The 6,071-nt window shown below is 37.6% G+C and overlaps 1 pseudogene; it reads right to left on the bottom strand.

The window, feature by feature from the left end:
* Nucleotides 1-796: 796 nt before the first annotated feature.
* On the bottom strand, nucleotides 797-4,921 carry LOC129744177 (uncharacterized; annotated as a pseudogene).
* Nucleotides 4,922-6,071: the final 1,150 nt, after the last annotated feature.

Genomic DNA, 6,071 nt, shown 5'->3' with positions numbered 1-6,071 from the left:
TCTACCGTTTTGAGCAGAATTAAACAAACGATGTCGCAGCGTATAGATGTTTGTTGATATTTATTTTAAGAAAAAAATTGTAACAGATTAAAATTGTAGATGGATTTTTTTGTAATAACCAGTTATATTCGCAATTTCGTTACATTTTTTCGGGTTTTTCCAGGAATTGAACGAGAAAGTGTAATTGCTGGTTCTGATGGTGAGTTATTTATTTTGTATTTTATACTGTTTTTAACTTTTTTCTACCTATGAATTTTGATAACATTTTTTTCCTTTCTCACTCAATTTCAGATAAACAAACTTGAAGCGTGGTAATTTCCCGCATGGAGCAGTATTGTACAATGATGATTCCCATTATCTTTTTCCCAAGACACCCAAAAGATTGTCTTTATAGTTATGGATTATTAATGTACGATTTATCTGATATTTTTTCCTTGCAATGGAATCGTTTGGACGCACTTAACGATACAGTGAACAGGTCGTTAAGTAGAGTAACCATTCGATTTTTTTGCTTTTTTCTACTCAATTCACAATCAAAATCATACGTGTTATCTTTAGTTTATCTTTCACTTTAAAGATTTCTGATGGTACAACGTATCTTCTGAGAATCGTTTAGCGATAAAATACGTGTTATCTTCAGTTTATCATCAATTTTAAACAATTCGGACGATACTGTGTATCCTCAAACAAAGATAATACTATAATAAGACATTTTGTATGTATGTATAATACTAAAGATTTGTTTTTATTTATCAATTTTATTTCTATTGAAACTTTATCAGTTTTACATGCTTATTCTTGACACTATTTATAAATTAAAAAAAGATTTTCCCTCAAAACCTCACCAATATTCAGCACCTTTGCCTACAATGATAAATGTAAAAGTTTCGTGACGAATTACAAAAATTCGTTGTACTTCTTACTACAATAAAATCCAAATTAGATTCCCATTTTAAGGTGGCTGGACTAAAGAACTGATAGAGTTTTGACCTTCGTTCTTTTAGGATTATGTTACTCTGCCTTGGTTGGACGCTTTCATGCATAAATGGCTGCTTCGCATTCTTGTTGTTCGAACTTCGAAGACCGCAAGTATATCGAAAAGAGGGCCGTTTTTGTCCATTGAAGTTCAAATCCAATTTTAATTGATAATGTAGATTTCTAGAAATGTAAAAAGTGTAGTATGAAATCTCTCATGTTTTCATTACAAATATATATATAATATAATTTTTATAATTATTGTAAATTATTCTTTTTTTAAATAATACTGAGACCTTTGAATCAGTTTCTCGATTTAGAATCCTGGGAAGAACATCTGATTTTTTGTTTAAATTCAGATTTTTAATTGCAAGTTAACCAGTTTCTTTTTTTTTAAAATTTGATTGACTTTTGTATTCTTAAACGATTTCCTTCCATCAACAATTTTGCATAGTTACTATTCACTATTGCGTAACAAAATATTATATTATAGACACTTATCATAGTATTTATAAAATTAAAAAACTCGTGAAATTTTTATAATAACTATTTTAATTGCACTTAAAGTTTTGATAGACGTTTGAGTAGTTTATTCTGATTCTACTTCCGAGTTTTAATTGATATAGTGTCTGTAGTTAAAATTTTAATTTAAATGAAAATATTTTAATCTTGTTTTCAGTTCGTATTCTGATTCCAATAACATAAACTTCATGTATAAAATATTGCGTTTACCTTGATGTTTATCCGTATATTATGCGCTTTCGAGATCCCTCAGCGTATCTAACGAGCAACATCTTCATGGGATGAAGAATGAGCCAAAGGCAAGGCTAGCAGGCACAGGGAAGCTGGGTAACAATCGATTTGAACAGCTCCACGATAGCCGCTTCTTCCTTGTACTGTTCCCGTCTAACGAAATCAAACCTGTCTCTAGATTCCTAAACCATTGCATCTTCAGCTGCAGTAATGAATTTTTCACATTTAGAGCGAGCCAGTGCCAATAGCCAGATGGTACAGGTGATTGTTACCCTAAAATGAAAAAAATATAACTATAATTAGGAAGCATACACATTATTCTACAAACATAAATTACACATGAATAGATGGAGAATATCCGGAACAATCTTTCGAGTGAACATGCTACCGGAACTGGAACCTGTGCTGCGAGTCGGAAGCCATTGGGTTTTTACTGTGGCCCCTTCGGCCCTGCGTACGGGGTTGCAAAAAGTGTTTCGTGGGGCTTTTTATTCCCATTTAGTTTTGAATCATCTGGAGCATTTTTGTCTTCAATAGTAGGTCTAATTAGGCAATCCTTAAATTGAAGAGATTCGTTCATTTAACCAGACATAACCCAAGCACCTATTTGTTAATCTACCTAATAAAAGAAGATACCGAAAATTTTAACCGCCGACTGCTTGAATCCACGAGCAGCATAATCTTGCGTTCTGGAAAGCTGAAAAAATTGGGATAGAATTCATTACCGGGGAAAACGGCTTTGCGAGAGTGTATCACTTGCCAGTCACCCTTGCGGGTCCAATCATGTTGATTGTACTTGAAATAGTAAGCTCCGGCATAGATGAAAAACGCAATCAATCCAGCTTTTCCTAGCTGTTCAATATTCCGGCACATGCCGCGGCTCATTGGGCGACAGTTGCTGATCTTTGAGCCACTGAGCACGCCAGGCCCATTCCTCCGGTGTCATCGCGAGGATACGTTCCCGTTCGCGGACCATGCTGCCCGTAATAGTCATCGCCGCTGGAATTGGAGGATGCCATCGTCGGTGCGTGTCCGGAATCCCGCCCCGGAAAAGAGCTGAAATCAGTTTTTTTTAGCAACTCCTAAATTTAAACTAATGTTGGATGTCCATCTTACCTCGGAAATATTCTCCACCTCTCCAGAGGGATGACGGCACTGGAAAGTTTAGAATTGAACCGATTTTAACGAATATCATCTTCCGGTTTGTGTATACTGTAGCCACCTACAGCCGGAGATTGCGCTGTGCTTGCAAAGTATCTGAAATAAAATAGAAACAGGTGAAAACATTTAAAAATTGGAAATTAGACAAGTTTCCGCGAAAGGAAAAATATTTTAATCGCGGAAGAATATAGAAGAAGCTTGTATCAGCGGATTTCGTTCCTTTCGTGGGAAACCAGTACTTACCACCATAGTATGAATATTTGCTGTTTTCAATACTGCTTCCTTCTGTTGACACTATTTATCTGGAATGTTAAAATTTCGAGAGGAAACGTCTTTTCATTTCAACCGATGTTGTGCAAGAGCCAACTAGAGCACGCCATTTTATACTTTGTTTGTGAATGATGCAATCACAGCAAAGACACAAATCGGATTCCACGAATTCATTTTCAAGACCACAAACTGTATCTTCCAGTAATAATTTCCGTTTCATATATAGCGGAGGCGCATCAAGAACGGAAACTTTATGAAAACAAGATTATTGGAGGACGATAAAACGTATAGTCACTATTACGGTGATCACCATTAAATGATATTGAAGATTCAGTGTATGATATTCAGTTATGCGGGTTGTGACCAAAAATGGTCACTCGGAGTTTCTCGGAGTAATAATAATCGAGACCATGCAGTGCGCTGTGCAGGATTTTTGTATCCAACCGGCCAATATGGGTGGCATTCCAGTACTGTCCCTACCGATTCGGCTTTCGAAACTAGGTCTCTCAATAAGTTTGCAACTAATGGGACCCAGTTTTTCGGAGCAGCAATTATTTCAATCAGCACGTTGGATAGAAAAAGAAGTTGAAGATTTTTTAGAAAATTATGATTTTAAAATAAATAAAATAAACAAATAAAGTTGAATTGTTTGGTTTGTTGAATTTTGTTTTTCGGGTCCATGGGTTAGGAAATATAAGTGCCCGGCGTTTTGAAAGCAAAATCGAGCTTAATTCGAAAATATATTCTTATCTGAACTTATTTTATTCAATCAAGTCGTCCTACAATTCAATAAGTTTTTAATCACAATCCAGCAAACGGGTGACACGGAATTGGAAACACCGTAAGGGAAACTCAACGCTTTACAACCACTACCGGTTGAAAGCGGTGTCCTATAGATATGATGACGAGGCCAAGCGAAGCAAACATCCTGCTCGGAAGTTCTTGCTGCATCCGTCATCGGACCCGATTGCTGGTGTTCGAAGCTGCTTGGCCTTGCTGCTGCTGTATGGCATGTTCAACCAGGATGTAGACTTTGACGTCACGATACGGATAGCAGCTATCCCGTCAAATAACTGCCAACACCCCCAGGCCCTTTTAAGACCAAAATTCATCGAAATTTCAGCAAAAAACTGACGCCTCCAAAACTTTACTCGGTACGTATTAATTTAAGATTTAGATTTTCCTCAAAAGTTTTCTCAGTGCAATGCTAAATTTAAAAATAATTATGCTACCGCCCGGTGCACGAAAGAGTGTGTATCCCAAAACCGGTCCGGTTAAATGAGCAAAACCGGGCCGCGTATACTCACTTATTGGTGCGTTTGCTCTTACTACAACTTTTTTACTCACCCACTGGGGGTCGTTGTTCGTCCGTATTGCTGGCTTCCACAATCGGTCTGATGAATGCTCAGCTGAGAGCTTTGCTTGTGTCCTACAAGAACGACGTTATGATGACAAAATTTTGCGAGGACAATCAAAATTTCGTTCACTCACCCTTCTGTTCGGTTAGTTTCTTTCGCCTTCTTGTTCCTTTTATTTCCCTCGAGCTCCTCCATCCGCATTTACGCTGTGCTCGTGTCCAGATGCCTGAGAGTTGATGAGACGCCTGATTGTTTCCGAATCAGCAAGGTTAATTTATTGTTCTCACCTCAAAGCCTTCTAGAATCCTAAATTCCTGTCTCCTGTGTTAACAGCGGCACTGGGACGCGAAGGAATGGCAGGCTGCTGACCGCAAGAATTTTAGCAGCAATGTCGAGTCGAACTAGACAACTTATTTCTGCTGCTGGTGTCGGGTCGATTCGTTGATTGTTGTTTTCGTTGTTCCTTGTTTTTGTTTTGTTGCACGTGTACGTTTGACATTTTACACTCTCAATTCTAAACAGTTATTTTTGGCTCGAATTAATACAATTACTGCACGCTCATTACTTAATAATCACAAATACTTAATTATAACGCTACATACACTACCGCAACGGAAGAATTTTTCATGAATCGGAGACAGCCGATTCATGAAAAATTCAAAAACCTCTATCCTAGGCAACGATCAGAGACATCGGTCTGGTCACCCTAAGGAGACCTCGGTACTGCGCAAGCCACGGCAATGCTTGCCAGATCTAAACTAAATTTCACAAATCCCAAATACTAAACATAACTCCAGCGACTCCTGGAAAACATGACCGAACGCCAACGAGTCTTGGCAAAGCGTCTCTGAATCGTTCCTGACCGCCTTCCAAATGCTTGCCTCCGCTACGGTTACATACACAAAACAGTAGCTTAAGGACTAAAACATTTGCTCAAAACACAAAACAATGAACAAATATTAAAAATAATAAAAGAGGTTAAAAATTGGTGATTAAAAAAGAGCACGGGAAAGCAGCAAATCCTTGGAAAGGGAGAATTTAGTTCCCTGATCGCCAAGAGCCCGAATAGAGGTTTTACCGCGCCTCCAGATCGCGTTGCTTTTGAATGGAGGGTTTTCTTGGCGACCCCCTCCCAAGTAACCATAAGCATTAAGCCATACCCCTTAATCAGCACTAAGTCAACATTTCTAATGCAAGTTAGCATTAAATCAACATTTCTAATGCAAGTTAGCATTATATCAGCATTCATAATGCTTTTTAGTTTTATATAAGCATTATTAATGCATAGAAGCAATAAAAAATTAGCACTAATGATAGCACTATATGCACATATAGAGCTAGTATATAAAGTTAACAAGCATTATATCAACATTTATAATGCTTTTTAGTTTTAAATCAGCATTATTAATGCACAGAAGCAATAAACAAAAATGGTGGGACCCGAACAGTACTTGAAGTACGGGTATTTTCACCCATCTTATCAGCATCAAGAGTGGTCGAAATGGTAAAGGCGCAAGGAAAGATAAAGGCTGCTGCGGGATCCTCGGTTCGAAA

Source organism: Uranotaenia lowii, chromosome 2 (assembly GCF_029784155.1).
Source record: "Uranotaenia lowii strain MFRU-FL chromosome 2, ASM2978415v1, whole genome shotgun sequence".
In the NCBI taxonomy this organism is placed as follows: domain Eukaryota; kingdom Metazoa; phylum Arthropoda; class Insecta; order Diptera; family Culicidae; genus Uranotaenia; species Uranotaenia lowii.
Note: the sequence above shows the minus strand (reverse complement) of the source record. Positions and strands in the feature narration are given on the sequence as shown.